We start from the raw sequence: 15,587 nt of genomic DNA, 5'->3' as shown, positions 1-15,587 counted from the left end.
TAGAGTTCATGGGGTCGCAAAGAGTCAAACACGGCTGAAGCAACTCAGTGTGAATGCAAAAATAAGGTGAATGTGTATCTTCCACATGTATGCCTGCATTTTGGTATATTTATATATGTATTTATCCTATTTGCTGTTTTCTGTTTCTTAAAGTCCTCTTTATTATATATAAGTATCTATATACATATAGATAGATATAAAATATATGGTGTGTGCTCAGTCACTTCAGTTGTGTCCTACTCTTTGTGACCCTCTGGACTGCAGCCTGTCAGGCTTCTCTGTCCATGGAATTCTCCAGGCAAGAATACTGGAATGGGTTGCCATGCCCTTCTCCAGGGGATCTTCCCAACCCAGGGATTGAACTTGGGCCTCCTGCATCTAATACATTGAAGGCAAATTCTTTATCCACTGAGCCACCAGGGAATCCCCCCCAAAAATATATAAAAATTTATATATATTTTTAAAACTCCAAAAATAATGTTTATGGAAAAACACATTCCACTTTCTATTTAGTTACAAGTGCAGAACAAGTTTATAATTTGTCAGCCAAGAAAAGTATTTGTAGGGATGGATATTTTTGAGATATTTCACTTGTGCTATCTCATTAAATTCTCCACTTCCCCTGCCCCCTCCACCCCAGTTTCACAAGGCAAGTATTACTGACCAAGCCTTTATAGATCTGGAAACTAAGTTGAAGTATCTCATCACTTATTAGTAAACAGCAGATCTAGATTCAAAACCCAAGTCAGTCTGATACCAAGTCTCTGCTCTTTAGAAAGCAGAATGTTATGTGTTGCAAGGAAAATCAAAGTTTCCCCAGAGCAAAAGAATATTTGAGTTTCAAACAAATATCCCCTTCAAATGTGGACAGTCTAGAAGGGTATTTTCAGTGTCTTTAGCTCTTGCATAGCTGTTCATATGTCTAGTATTTAAGATTTCAAAGTTTAGCTTAATCTTCTTGCCATCTGCTCTGAAATGATGAGCCCATCTGTCAAGATATTCAAGACAGTATCAGATTTCATTTATTCTATGAGAAGACAATGACTTTTGAAATATGAAATTTGAATATGTCTGATTACAACATTGTGTTATGCTTAAAAATTGAAAAGCTAGTTCTATATGGTTGAATGGTAGCTGAAGTCCCAGCATTGATTAACAGTGACAATGAGGCAGCCACATTGGGAAATCCAGACTATCCAAAGCTGATTTGGGGATTTGGTATGATGGCCACTACCTCAACTGTTGTTGTTTAAAGGTTCGATTCCTGGGTTGGGAAGATACCCTAGAGAAGGGATAGGCTATCCACTCCAGTATTCTTAGACTTCACTTGTGGCTCAGCTGGTAAAGAATCTGCCTGCCATGTGGGAGACATGGGTTTGATCCCTGGGTTGGGAAGATCCCCTGGAGAAGGGAAAGGCTGGCCACTCCAGTATTCTGGCCTGGAGAATTCCATGGACTGGATAGTCCATGGGGCCACGAAGAGTTGAACATGACTGAGCGACTTTCACTTTCATTCACTAAGTCATGTTTGACTCTTTTGCAACCCCATGGACTGCAGCCCGCCAGGCTCCTCTGTCCATGGGATTTCCCAGGGAAGAATACTTGAGTGGGTTGTCATTTGCTTCTCCGGGGGATCTTCCCAAGCCAGGGACTGAACCCACATCTCTTGCATTTCAGGTGGATTCTTTTACCACTGAGCCACCAGGGAAGCCCACTATATTAATTGTTTGTTAATTATTATGTTCAATAATACACATTCTCTAGATGTTTTGGGAGTAATATTCTTATAGAGAATTTTACAAAGTGCTTTCAGTGTCATTACTCCATTAAGGGTACTCATGTATCCTTCATGTAATATAAATATACATTATTATTCTTACCCTTATTCTGTTCTATCTATTCTATATATTTTTTATATTTTTAAAGAAGTAACCAAGTCATCTAAGTGGAACTGCCAATCACATGCTTCTAAAAAGGAAATACATGGACCATGGGAGTGTCCTGTCTGGAGACTAAACAAGAGATCTACACAGGAATCACCGGTGATACTACCACATTCTTCTTTCTTTTTTTGGTCAAATTAGTTTAAACAAATAGGTCCTTGGGTTTTAAAATAAGCTGAATCAAGAGTGTGTTTCTGGCCACCTTGATAGAGATTATCCTCTCTTTACTTCAATCTTGCTTGATTTTAGTTAATTCTAGGGTCACCTAGATTCCAAAGACAAATTAAAATTCCTCTTAAACAAGTACTTTTTCAATTTTCAGGACAAATGAAGTCCCCAAACATTATGAACATTCCCTATCCTCCTGTTGCCCCTTATTCTGTTCCATTTCAACCTTGGGTTGCCTGCTTCATGAACTCTGGTTTATTTTTGCAATGGCTGGATGCTTTTCTCACACTGGAATGGGCACCTCCAAAAAGCTAATATTTCCATCTTAAAGCACTTCTATACAAATTTCTAGAAGGCCAACAGGACATATTAACATGTCTCAAGAGGAACCTATGTGTGTGTGTATATATCTATATATACCACATTTAAGAAATTGCATCATTCCCAGAATCCTAAGAATGTTGCCATCTAGACACATATTACTATTACCAACTTTGGCCATTATTAAGATTTTGTGTTAGTGCTAGAAAGAAATAGATAAAAACCACAAGATAAAGAAAAAGGGAAAATCTCTCATGTTAGGGCTTTCCAGTCCATTGCTATCTATTGAGTTCATGATCCAGGTACCTAAGTATCAACGGAGAGAGATATCTCAGAAGGGTTGCCTACACTATCAAGTGTACCTCGCACACCTTACTGAAGGCCAAAGTGGTGCTGAAAGCCCAGGCTGTTGGTGTTGGCACTTCCCTGCCCCCTTCCACTTCAGGGGCCTAGTTTACAAGACTGAGGAGAGTCTTGCCTCCCTCTGGTCCATCCTTAGCAAGTACAATCTAAAACCACGATTTCATCAGGTAGCTCCTCTTTCAGAGCTTTGCCTGTCCCTCATCATCACGGTGCAATGGGAGGACACTCCACTGTGGGGTTCTGCCTGTGGGTCCCCCTCCAACACCGGGTTGCATCCCTTCTTGCTCTCAGGCTGTGTTCAGGCAACACGACATGGGGTTCCCTGCAAACAAAGTGTGTCTTAGTCCTGAAATGCCTTCCAAAGGCTGCCTGTGACACGGAAGGTAAAACCTGATTCCAGACCCTGTATGATGGGGCCTCTGCCAATCTCTCCAGCCTCATCTTTTACTGTTTTCTGCCTGTTCACTACTTTAATTATGTTCCTTTTGCAGCCAAGCTCTTCCTTTATGCAAGGCTTTTTATCACATGCTGTTCCATCCACCTGGAATGGCCTTTTTGTCCTCTCTTAACATGGCTGGTGCCTCTCATCCTTCAGACCTCAGTATGAATATCGGGCTTCTCTGGTGGCCCAGATGGTAAAGAATCCACCTGCAATGCAGGAGAGCTGTGTTCAATCCCAGGGTTGGGAAGATTCCCTGGAGGAGGGCATGGCAACCCACTCTAGTATTCTTGCCTGGAGACTCCCCATAGACAGAGGAGCCTGGTGGGCTACAGTCTGTGGGGCTGCAAAGGGTTGGACACAACTGAGCACCTAAGCACAGCAACACAAAAATATCATCAGGGCCTCCCTGCTGGCTCAGTCAGCAAAGGATCTGCCTGCAGTGCAGGAGACCTGGGTTCGATCCCTGGGAAGATCCCTTGCAGAAGGAAATGGCAACCCACTCCAGTATTCTTGCCTGGGGAATCCCATACAGAGGAGCCTGGAGGGCTACAGTCCATAGAGTTCCAAGAGTTGGACACAACTAAAGTGACTGAGCAAATAAATGTCATCATCTCATAGAGACCGTCCATGTCCACTCTATTCAATGTAGTAATCTTTTATAAAGGAGTCAAATTATTTTTCTCATTAGCATCTACCAGAGTGTCACATTTAAAAAAAAAATCAATCAGGTAACATTTCTTCCCAAGAGTCTTCTAGAGTCTCTCTGAAGTCTTTGCTAACCACCCAGATGAAACTGGTTTTTTTTCAATCACATCCTAATGGCATAATGTATGTAGGTAATTATGTTGCATTTAATTGTTTATATGACTGTCTGTCCCACCAGTCTTTGAGATTCTTTAAGCCTATATCAGACATTTTTGTATTTCCAGGACTTGAAAAATACTGTTCTCAATCAGCAGCAGCTGAATACAGTGAATGAATGAATTCAAAGTTTGATTTCATGTTTGAATAACTCAGAATCTCAGGGCACCAAATGCATGTCTGTGCACAGGTCAAAGTATTGGGCCATGTTACAGGATTTAGTTTTGCAGACAAATCTGTCTTATGTTCATCTTTCTTCTTTTCCTACCCCAGCTCTTTCAAACATAACTTGGACCAAGAAACCTCTTTCCCAGTATGCTGAAGGGAAATGACTGTGCTGAGCAATGCTAAGCAGATTCACTGCACCCTGCCTACCAGACAGACTTGCTATCCTCTTCTAGAAGCTTTATCTCCTAGTGTTCTATCTGCATTGGGCCAGTATTTAGGGTATCTCAGCCCCTGACTCCATCTCTGATATCATCTACCAGTTCCTGCTAAATACCAGTCAACCTAAATAGTTGTATTTATGTATCAGCTGACCTCTGCATTTGACCAAAGATAACTGGACTAATGTGGAGACTGGCCCAAGCTAAGTCAAACAGGTTCATTTATCCTAAGGCACAAGGTCACAATCTGAACATAAGTTCTCCCACTTTCCAACCTAGACAATTGGATTTCACATCCCTATTTTCTTTTCCCTATCTCATTCATAAGAGAAATTGAGGTTGGCTGAGGATAGAGCGCGATTATGATCAGAAAACCCAGTAGTAATGGTGGTGTTTGCAGGGAAGAGTGACAGTGGTTTATGAGTTCTGAATCCCTCCAGAAAGGAAACTGCATTTCAGCTGCAAGATGCAGCTGAGCAGAAAGTGGAAAGAAGAAAGGATGCTATAAACAGCTCTAACACTTGGGAAGAATGGCCTAGAGTTTGCAGCCCGAACCACACTTGCATTGGTGATTCTGTCCTGCCCAAAGCCAGGTAGCACCTGCTGGTCCAGTGAAGCAAGTCCAGGGACTGACTGGAGACACTAGCTTGCATGCCTGTATTATGTAATCTTGGGCAAAACCACTTGATTTCTTGAATTCTTTGTTTCATGTCAAGGGCAAGATATAATAACTGTCTCCCTTTCCTCACCAAGCCTTCTCTTTTTCTTAACTATTTATCTACATTATTTGGCTGGTCAGGTCTTAGTAGTAGCATGCACGATCTTCATTGTGTCACGTGGGATCTTTCGCTGTGGTGCACAGACTCTCTAGTTGTGGCTGTGGGTTTAGTAGTTGAGGTTTGGGTAGTTTGAGTGTTTGGGTCTAGGTGCTCCATGGGATATGGGATCTTAGTTCCCAGACCAGGGACTGAACCCGCGCTCCCTGCATCACAAGGCAGCTTCTTAATCACTGGCCCACCAGGGAAATCCCACCAAGTCTTCTTTGAACATCAACAGAAATAATGAAAAGTAAATAAAGCTTCTTAATGAGTAATGTAAAAATCTAGACTATTATCCTTAAGAAACAAAACAACCGAATGGATGGCAGACGATAGTAGGTGAAGCTGAATCTGTGCCTAAGAACATAAGGAAATGCAACAGGAAGATGAAAAGATTTTAAACGCACCCCACGCTTTGTGCGTTGCTGCATTGCTGAGGCGGTTAAAAACCCCAAGGCGTGTGCTAAGTCGTGTTCAATTCTTCACGACCCCGTGGACTGTAGCCCACTAGGTGCCTCTGTCCATGCAATTTTTCAGGCAAGACACTGCAGTGGGTTGCCATTTCCTTCTCCAGGGGATCTTCCCCACCCGGGGATCAAACTTGCATCTCTTGAATCTCCTGCATTGGCAGAAAGATTTTTTTTTTTTTTTAAACCACTGGTGCCACCAGGGAAGTCCCAGGTAATGACTGTTACATAACCAGAGGCCATTGTTCCTACTTTGCTTCACAGAACTAGTTCCTTTTATTATTCTTCAATCGGAAAGAAAGACATGGGTAACAGAAGAATATGATTTTACCCGAAGTGATTGTGCAATAAATTAAAGTCTGGTATTATATGCTTAAAATGCTGCTCCTTTTTGATAACTGTTGCTCTGTAAATAGAGAATGAGAGACAGAAAGGGTGAAAGGGAGACAGAGGGAGAGACAGAGAGAGCCGGGCAGACTTTTCCAAAACTTAAATCTTCCTTTTTCCTCCAGCACCAGGTTCATAGTGAAGTATTGCTCTTTTAAGTTTAATGTCCTAAATTCTTTCCCCTTGAGCTCAAGTACTTCTTCACCAAGTCACTTTCTAAAGGAGAGGAATACTATACGTCTGGACCTGATTTTTAAAACTCTAGATTGCATTTTGGATTTCTGAAAGTTTCACATTAAAGTTAAAAATCTTTGCCAGCCTCACATAATTATGTTCTTTTGTATTTCACAGTAAAAGAGCCAAGTAGTTAGAAATGCTTGCATGACTCATTTTTCCTATAACTCTGAAGTTTGGAAAAACTTTCCCTTCTAATAAATCCCTCCTGTTAACACATCCCCACCCCTAGCATCCTGTTGACTTTTACTTTCTTCTCCAGGTCGGGTGGCATATCCATGCCAACCTACTGTGGGACAGATACTTAATAAATATAACTGCACATCAGCCTAAGGAAAAACAACTTAGGATGTCGATATTTCCCTCTGACTTTAACGATAAGGAAGCCAAGGATCTATGGAGTTAAGAATTATACTGAAAGTCTCAGGTAGGAAACGGCAAAGTTAGAATTTGAACTGAGATTATTTCTTCCCTTCAAAGCTCTTTATACTACAATGGTCTTGCCTTCACCGGGGAATAAAGAGTTATTTATATTCTAACTGGAGACACAGCTGGAGAGAGAGTGCTGGGAGGGCAAAGATAAACCCTTCAGAGTCCCTTCCATCAAGACATTTATAGTCTAGTAGTAGAGATAGACGCAGACATAAATGATAAGTGCAAAATTCTGTGATAAAAAAACAATCATATACCACATAACTTGTATTGAGTGTATTCCATTTGCAAAACACTATCTTAAGTGCTTGTGTTGACTCATATGTATAAAAATAGAGAGATGCGTGAGGGACATGGTGCCCAAATAAAGGGAGGAGGCAGATCTGTTGAGGAGATTCATTTCACTTTGTAAGAGGGTATGTTACAACAGGCACCAAAGGTTGGTTAAGACCCCACAGTATGTTCAGGCAGGAACCCTGCGGGCAAATGGACATACATGCACAGGAACTTGACCTCTGGGTTTTGCCCAAGTAGAGGGAGAATGTAGGAAGTAGGATGGATCATCTGGAACAGGTACGTAGGGTTCAGGTCTAGAAAGGCCTTGCGTGCCATGTTGTAGACTTTGGACTTCTGTCAGCAGTAGAATTAAAGGGTTTTAAACTGTTGAACGACATGGGACCTCAGCCAGCAGCAACCAACATACGGGGGTGTCTTTTCCAACTACAATGCTGAGGTCAGGGGACAGGTTGGAGGACAGGGTTCTCTCCGCGTCTTGGGAGCCACAAGCCCTGGACTCCAGACCCCGATGACGGCAGTGCAGGGCCAGCACTTCCCCAGTCACATGGCCTAAAAGTCCCAGTGCCTGAGGATGATGGCCCATCTCCCAGAGTCCAGGGACAGCCAGCTAGATCCCTGGGTGCTACCCCCTAAAGTGGTAGGAAACAGAGAATCTATACATTTGCTATTTCTCCGGCCTTCAGAATTTCCCCAATTTAGGGGGGAAAGCTTGGCATCGAGACTCACTCTGGCTTGTTTATCAGGTATATACTAATACAAACCTCTCCCTATAAGGCGTGGCAGAGTTCCTTGGCTACAAGCTAAGCACAGCTTTACTTCTTTCCCTGTTGGCTTAGACGTCATTCCTCCTGAAAGTAGGAGGATGGGACAGAAGGCTTTTATCAGTCCCTCTTTAACTCTATTTCTGCAACAATCCTCTCTCTATTCTGCGATACCCTCATCACTTACTTCAGAGAATAATGGTGTATCCGTCTCCAATTTACTCTTGCCATTTCCCCAGCTTCCATCAGTGGTCTCTTCAGAGCTGGCAGCCTCAGGCAGATGTGGGATCCTTGTGTCAGGCACAGAAGCAGCCGGATTACAGTCATGTTCCTTTAATGATCTCATCAAAGATCCGCCTTCAGGGCTCTGTCACAATGTCATGCTTAGATGTCTGTCCTTCTATTTCTTCTTCCTTGTGACAAGAGGCAGCAGTTAGAATCAGACATGGAACAATGAACTGGTACCAAAATTGTGAATGGAGTACATCAAGGCTGTATATTGTCACTGTTTATTTAACTTATATGCAGAGCGCATCATGTAAAATGCCAGGCTAGAAGACTCACAAGCTGCAATCAAGATTGCCAGGAGAAATATTGATAACCTCAGATGATAGGTATCATCAGATAGATAGATACCATCTACCATCTGATAGATACTATCAGAAAGTGGAGAGAAACTAAAGAGCCTCTTGATCAGAGGGTGAAAGAACAGAGTGAAAAAACTGGCTTAAATTCAACATTGAAATAATGAAGATCATGACATCCGGTCCCATCACTTCATGGCAAATAGATGGGGAAAAAAATGGAAACAGTGACAAACTTTATTTTTGGGGGCTCCAAAATCACTGCAGATGGTAACTGCAGCCACAAAATTAAAAGACACTTGCTCCTTGGAAGGAAAGCTATGACAAAGCTAAAAAGCATATTAAAAAGCAGAGACACCACTTTGCCAACAAAGGTCCATATAGTCAAAGCTATGGTTTTTCCAGTAGCCACGTACATATGTGAGAACTGGACCATAAAGAAAGCTGAATGCTGAAGAATTGATGCTTTTGAACTGTGGTGCTGGAGAAGACTCTTGAGAGTCTTCAGACTGCAAGGAGATCAAACCAGTCAATCCTAAAGGAAATCAACCCTGAATATTCACTGGAAGGACTGAGCTGAAGCTGAAGCTCCAACACTTTGGTCACCTAATGCAAAGAGTCTACTCACTGGAAAAGACCCTGATGCTGGGAAAGATTGAGGGCAGGAGAAGAAGGGGACGACACAGGATGAAATGGTTGGATGGCATCACCGACTCAATGGACATGAGTTTGAGCAAACCCTGGGAGTTAGTGAAGAACAGGGAAATCTGGGGTGCTGCAGTTTTATGGGGTGGCAAAGAGTCAGACATGACTTAGTGACTGAACAACAACAACAACAAATTTGCGAAGCACCCGGCTGTTCAATGGAACAAATGAGTCCTTCTTTCCTTCCCTTTAGGGGAATTTGATAAGTTTGTTCTTTTTGCCCCCACCACGCTTAGTTACCAGGCTCACTAAAGCAAGGCACTGCCTAGGAGGGTGCTCTTCTGCTGGCGACTTGCTCTTCTCTTTACACTAGGGACACTGTATAGGGACATTCCTTCCGAAGTCCATCTTATGCCATTATTCCTCTAACCTCATTTTCCAAGCCAATTATGATCCCATTATCTCTGTTAACTTGCTACATTATGCACACATAGATTACTGAAAATGAAGAGCTGACAATCTTAATATTTAACTGCTTTTCATAACATGGCATTTGTTTGGAAATGAAACTCTGATGTGGTGGCATTTCTCTTTTGTATACTGTTCAATGACAGTCAATTAACTGCAAAAGAAAACCAAACAAAATCTTAGTTGCGTTTTTCAGGAAGAAAGGGTACTTTTGCATAAGCCCAGATTACTGACATTCATCTATTTAAAATGAAAAAGGGATCGTGGGGACCTTAAAGAGAAACATTACCTCAGAGCTATGGAAAATATTCCTTCTCCAAGGAAACAGGGTGAATCTGATGAAGGAAATCTCATCCCCGTCAACACAGACTGTCCCAACATGGGTCAGAATAATAAATGGAGGTCATTTACTCATAGAAATCCATTCCATTCAAACACAAATTGATTGACAACAGTCATCCACTCAAATACTTAATAAGCACCAACTATATGCTAGGCACTGGAAGCTGAGGTTCAATAAGACATAACCAATCTTTGCCTTCAAGGATATCATGTCATAAAAGAGGTGGCAGAAAAGTATAAAAGAGCCACATTAGGAGAGAATGTATGCAAAATGAAGAGTCCTGCAATCAGAGGCAGTGATGATCAAGTTGAGCATTAAAGATTTAGTTGTAATGAGTGAGACAAAGTAGAAGAGGAACATGATCTTGTTGCTATATGAAGTCGTCTGTACAGAAACATCACAGCTATAATCTGGTTGCCTGCAGCTGGAATAGTTCTTCAGAAAAGTTCTGTTTGAGCTCAGCATCTCTCTCTCTCTTTAATCGCTAAGTTGTGTCTGACTCCTGCAACCCCATGGACTGTTTTCTGCCAGGCTCCTCTGTCCATGGGATTCTCCAGGCAAGAATACTGGAGTGGGTTGCTATTTCCTTCTCCAAGGGATGTTCCTGACCCAGGAACTGAACCTGGGTCTCCTGTATTGCAGGCAGATTCTTTACCAACTGAGCTATGAGGGAAGCCCTTGGTCTCAGCATAGTGTTTTAAATTTGACTTTCAGTGGGTTTTTGCACACTTGCCATAGTTTTCGCTGCTCCCTATTGCCTTAAACTCAGGCTGTTTTACACACTCATGTGGTCTCTAAATACACTGGCGTTTTCAAAGTGTGGCATGAAGAAAGCAAACAGAATGAGGCAGGCATTGGAAAAAGCTAAGTGTTAATAGCTTGGTGTGGGCAGAACGAAGTGTGGATGCAGTGTAGAAGAAGAAAGGAATCTGCAGACATGTGAGGGTATCAGATATGAAGGGCCTCGTATGCGCTGATGAAGAATCTAAGTTCCATCCAGAAAATTAAAGGAAGCAATTAAAGCAGATTAAGCAGGAAGTGTCAGGGCCAGATCCATCTTATAGAAAGATCACGAGGCAACAGTGGGCAGGATGGAATGGAAGAGATAAAAAATGGAGACAAGGATAAAAGTCCGAATGTTATTGATTAAACCAGGCTGGATGTTGTAAAGGCCCACACAGTAAGCATCAGAAAATGTGTGGGACATATCTTTTGAGATATTAAAGAGGTTGAAAGAATACAACTTAGCGGATGATTGTTGTGGAAAGGGGAAATGTCTTGGATGAAGTCAATTTTCTGTCTTAGACAGCTAGACTGATGTTGCTGCCATTTACCAAAACAGGGAGGGAAGATTAAGTTGTGGGAATGAAAACTCTTTCTTTTTTTGTCCTCACTCATCATCCCCTTGTGTAGACATAAGTGCTCTGCTTGTATCTCTGATCCTGCAGTTGAAACAAGGCACCAAGGATGGAGATTGTTGTTTCCTTAAGAGCATATTAGACTCAATCAGATGATCCAGTTTCACACCATCTCTTTATGTAATCTTGGACATGTTATTTTTCTGTGCCTCAAGTATCTCATCTGTAAGATGGAAATACTAAAACTTTCTGCTTAACCCAGGTTTGTTGGGAGATTGAATATGCTGAAAAAAGTGAATTTACTTTGGGAAGTGCAAAGGGTGATGTATTACCTAAGAGGTGATTTAAGTCTCTTGGGCACATTAATGTCAGAGAATTAAGTATTGACCCAGAGGTTATCATACAGGCTGATTAAAATGCAGCAAGGGATATAACAGGCTTGCTGTGTCAAAACTGGAAGCAAATGAAGATAAAATAAGTAAAGTGTAAACTATAGACACTCAGACGCTCAGTTGTGTATGACTCTTTGCGACCCCATGGACAACAGTCCACCAGACTCCTCTCTCCATAGAATTCTCCAGGTAAGAATACTGGAGTGGGTTACCATTTCCTTCTCCAGAAGATCTTCCCCATCCAGGGGTCAAACCTGGGTCTCCTGCTTTGCAGGTGGATTCCTTACCAACTGAGCCACAAGGGAAGCCTAAGTGTAAACTGATGAGATGCAATGAAACCTTCAAAGTCAGATCAAACTGACAGGGAAACGATCTCTCTGAGGAGTCAGGGGAAAAAAGCACCTAGAAGCATTCTGGATTTGTTTTTAAGGTCCCCCCGCTGTCTCTGTAAACCCTCATTCAAACATTGCATTCAAACCCTAGAATGTAATGCTTATGCAAAAGCTCATGAGCTGCATAGGGCATCTGGAGATACCGTCTACCCTGTGTATATTTCAGGAATCCTGCCTCCTTTGGGGCTGGACATTCATTTGTGGATGCTGAAGATCCAATTTGACAGTAATCTCTGCCTCACATCCTTTTGGGAACCTCTTCTCAAGCAGATGTTCAGTGGAGCCCTGAAGCATGATCATAAAGAGTTTGCTTACACATGGGGTGGTTTTCTTAAGCAGGGTGTGGATGAGGTGGCTATTAACAAGACACCCCAAATACAGTAGCATAAAGAAGAGAGAGATTTATTTCTTTCTCCTTTAGAAGTCTTGTTAAGTGGCCCAGGGCAATGTTGAACCCAAGCTCCTTTTACCTTAATGCTCCATCATTGTCTTACCCACATGTCTAAAAGTAGTTCGATGTTATAATTGCTGGAAGTACATTTTGGCCAGCAGAGAAGGGTAACAGAGAGGAGAAAGCACTCTTTCCCTTTTAAGATCTTAATGCAGAAGTTGCTTATGTTCAACCAGGCAGAACTTCATCTTAGGTTTAGGATTCCCGGGTGGCTCAGTGGTAAAGCATCCACCTGCCAGTGAAGGAGACACTGGTTCCACCCCTGGGTCGGGAAGATGCCCAGAGGAGGAGATGGCAACCAGCTCAAGTATTCATGCCTGGAAACTGTTATTGAAGAGGAGCCAGGTGGGCTCTGGTCCGTGGGATCGTAAAGAGTCAGACATGACTGAGCATGCATGAAATCTTATGTCCAGAGCTAGCTTTAAGAAAGGCTGAGGCATGTGGTCTTTAGCTCGTGGTTCATATGTAGCTAAACTTGGGAATCACAGAAAAGTAGGGTGATCGCATACTGGGAGGGGGATTATAACTACCAGTCTCTGTGTAGCAGTAAAAGCAGTTTGGTCTGGAACTTTAGCAATAAAAACTGTCTCAGAATTAGTCCTTGTGGATAGCCTTAAAATTAATCCTCAATCTGAAGCGATGAAGTGAAATACTACTCTGATGAAAAATCAAATTATAGCTTCTATTGCATTTTCTTTTTATCAAGGTATAATTTATGAGATCTAACTAAGGTAATTTATACCCAGTGCAATGTACAGATCTTACTATTACAATGAGCTTTGATGAATATATACCTGTTAAGACAATGAGCATTTTCATCACTCTAGATCACTCCTTCATGCTCCTTTAAGCCAATCCCCAACACTTAGGTGATCACTGTTTTAAATATTATCACAGAATAGTTTTACCTATTCTAGTGCTTCATGAAAATGAAGTCAAACAGTGTACACTACTTTACTTCCTTCACTCAGACAAATGAGTTTTAAGATGCATCTGTGTTGTGACTAGGATTCTGATATATGAGTTTACCAAAGCTTGCTTGTCCATTTTTCTACTGATGAACATTTGGGCTATTTACAAATTTAGATTGCTATGGATAAAGTGACTATGAATATTCATGTGTAAGTATTTTTATGGACATTTGTTTTCATTCTCTTGAATAAATATCTCAGAGTTGAATTGATGGGTCACAGGATTGATGTATGTTATGTTCATAAGAAATTGCTAGTTTTCTAGCCAGCAATTTATGAACATTCCAGGTGCTCTAAATACGCACCCATACATGCTTTTAGCAGAATTTTCAATGGAAGCTCTTCTAATGGTCCTACTGGGTTTTAAAGGGGGAAAAATATGATTTGATTTCTGATTTGCATGTTAGCATATTTTTCAACAACTCCTTTCCACACATCAGCAACACCTAGAAAATGTATATAAAATTCTTTGACATATACAAAATCTTGTATAGAAAAATGAGCCTATGACAATTTTTTAATAAAAAGGGTTCTTAATAAGACTTTATAGTATAATGAATGCTTGGAGCCAGAATACCTGGGTCTTATCTCTGAGCCCTAGATTTTTCATCTACAAAATAAATAGCCTTTTCAAGGATTTTGTGAGATCTAACTCGGGTAATATGCTCAGCAGTAGCATGGAGCCTAACAGAGAATAAAGGATGAGTGTGTTTTATTAGAATCTTATCACATAATCATGAACATGATCATCATCACCATCATTACCCTTATCTCCATCACTTCGTCATCACCCTTAACTGTTCCCCAAACTTTACCATATTCCAGGAACTGCTGTGTACTTACATCTTCTAATTAAAGTCTCAAAACAATTCTTCACTTCAGCACTGGTACTTTATAATTTGTTATGCGGCTGTTGGCCCTTCTATCCATGGGTTCCAGCCTGTGCCAAGTCATGCCCACTGCTTCGAGCTGTCTGTATGCTGGAGCAGCTACCGTTGTACCAGGAGCTTGCACAAACACAGAGGCATCACTTAACGCAAACCGGAACTCGTGGGCAGAAATGTCAACTGCGATGCAGGTCCTTCATTTCCTTGTCGCCTGTTGGAGACGGGGTCCTTTCCCGGACCGGAAGTCCACAGTGCGTCCGGCTGCGGACTTCCGGCTGCGTCCAAGCGTGTTCTCTGCCCTGGTCTAGGGGCTCTGGGAGCTTGTGCGGCTGCTCATCCTTCCGACTCCAGGTTCCAGCCTGTACCAAGGGCCACTGCAGCTGCCGGTTTACATGCAACGCACGCACCATATAACAGATGGAGAGCCTGAGCTCGGAAGAAGGGCATGACCTGCAAAGTTAGCAAGCTGAAGAAACAACGTTCAACCTCAGGCTGTGTGGCTCAAAGCCAGTACTCTAAGTTGCTGTGAGACACAGACGCCTTACCTGGGATTTCAATCACTGATCTACCGTAAACCAAACTGGGACTTCCCTTCTTTTTTGGATGCCAGAGTTTCTTCACGTGTTGTGTCTGTGGAAGCCATATGGAGAAATCAAGTGCATGTAATAAATTTGCACGCATGGTAGCATGAAAACTGAAAATGAGAGCATTGACCCAACGACAAACATCTGAGTATCTAGGTCACTGCAAAGCAGATCTTTAGGACACAGCTTTGTTCTAAAGATCAGAGGGAACAGTAACTTTGGTCAGACAGACCAAGATCAGAATCACATCTCTCCCACTTACTGGCTGTGTAATCTGGGACCTGACCCTGTTTTCAGGAATCATTTGTACTCATACGGCTAAAGGAAGGTTTCTTAGCATGTCTGGTTTTGCATGGCGAACTGTCACAATATCCATTTAGCTGGACTTAAGTGAAGATTTGTTTTTTTTAAGAAATTAAAGCATTTTCCACTGTTGTGAGTGAGAGCAAGTCAACAGCTGCTGTAGAAGTGTCAACACTCACAGATACCTTCCAATTACCCTTGAAGCTCTGATGACAAGAAAAAAGCAATAGTCTTTGCCTGAGGAGTTGCCTGTGGGAAAAGCACAGGCATTTTCAAGTGCACTAAACAAGCGGATTTGACAGAATAAGAGAATCTGAATGGAACCACAG

The sequence above is a fragment of the Cervus canadensis genome, chromosome 29, assembly GCF_019320065.1.
Source record: "Cervus canadensis isolate Bull #8, Minnesota chromosome 29, ASM1932006v1, whole genome shotgun sequence".
Taxonomy (NCBI): Eukaryota; Metazoa; Chordata; class Mammalia; order Artiodactyla; family Cervidae; genus Cervus; species Cervus canadensis.
This window is presented reverse-complemented; position numbering follows the sequence as displayed.